Raw genomic sequence first — 1,617 nt, forward strand, 5'->3', positions numbered from 1 at the left:
AGGGAGACGGGGAGGGAAATGGGAGGCGGGGAGGAGGCGGAAACTTTTTTTTTCAACAAATAAAAAATTAAAAAAAAATAAAATTAAACACCTCATCCTAACATGGGGTTTCTCATTTTACCTTTATTTAGTTATTTATTTCTGTTTTTCGTGACAGGGTTTCTCTGTAGCTTTGGAGCCTGACCTGGAATTAAGTCTTGCATACTGGGATGGACTTGAATTTGCAGAGATCTGCCTGCCTCTGCCTCCTGAGTGCTGGGATTAAAAGTTGCACCACAATCACCAAGCCTCATTTTACCTTTAGAAGCCACCACTTGCCTGTGGGTCACATCTGTCTCCTCTATCTTAAGGCAGTCCCCTTTCCCTCTGGAACTGATATCCCTTCCCTTTCTCCCTTGCTTCTTTCCCTTCTCCCTTTTTCTCTATCTCCTGTATTTGTCTCTGATTGCCTGATATTTGTCCCTCTGGGGCAAATAAATCTAATCTTGTTTCTGCCAAGAACTTGGTCTTAGGAGTCCCAAGCCCATACAGATCCCTTCAGTGGGAACCTATGGTAACTCATAACCCAGGTAGTGATAAGTTTCTGTCTTTTCAACTGATACATAGTCAGTTTGAATTATACTTCCTGCTATAATTTATCCTTCTCAGTTCTCTGATGGTGTTGAAGGTTAACTGTAGCTTTGTTACTTTTGCAGCAACAAATAAATAGCTCTTTCTTAAGGCTAATAGAGCAGTTCATTCCATAGGTAAAGTCAGGCCTCACTTCATTGTGGAGCAACTGTGTCCCCAGCTGGAAAGACAAACACAGTTTATTTGCTGGTAGACTTTATGCTAAAGGAGATAAAATCATAAAACAGGTTTCAACGTAACTTTTTAAAATTCCTTTATATAAGCAATTGCTTTATGATGACTGCTCTCATTAATCAACCACCTGTATCTCATGGTAAATGACTAGATATAAGGAAAAGGTTTTAAGTTTGTGCACATTGTGAGGATCTAAGAAAATGTGTTAATGTGGGTAAATGCAAGGTGTAAAGGTCTAAAAAAGTGATTTAAGGTATATAAAAAATGAAAAATGTTTCAGATTTCTTTCCTTCTCACTATATTGTTATATTAAGACTTAAAATGTTCAGAACTTTAATATTAATCAGCTGAGTACTAATAAGCTATTAATATAATCCTGGTAAAGCACTGACTGCCATTATATCATAAGTTCAGAAATTTAAATTTCTTTTGGTTGTCTTCTAAGTATAGATTTAAAAGTGTTTCTGATCATGCTAAAAATATCACTGTCCAATTTATATAAATCCATCTCTCTAGACAAAGAAGGGAGTATTAATGCTTTTAGCCCAGACTCATTTCTTTGGGTCCCCAGGCTTTTACTGCGACTCAAAGACATGAATCTACTGCTTTTTATGTGGATTTCAGTACAGATTACAAACATTGATAATGTGTCTAAAACTTTTTTGGTAAACTTAAAAAATTGATGTAATCTCATAGGAAGTCAACTTCTGTAAAGATCCACCGCTCATTTTATGGACTCCAGATAAGTACTCCTGTCAATCAACAGCCAGACCTCCCTGTTCTTGAAGGTGGGATCTTCTTCTTCCCCTGGTC

The sequence above is a fragment of the Alexandromys fortis genome, unplaced genomic scaffold (assembly GCF_014885135.2).
Source record: "Alexandromys fortis isolate MF-2015 unplaced genomic scaffold, M_Fortis_MF-2015_v1.1 scaffold_72, whole genome shotgun sequence".
Classification (NCBI taxonomy): domain Eukaryota; kingdom Metazoa; phylum Chordata; class Mammalia; order Rodentia; family Cricetidae; genus Alexandromys; species Alexandromys fortis.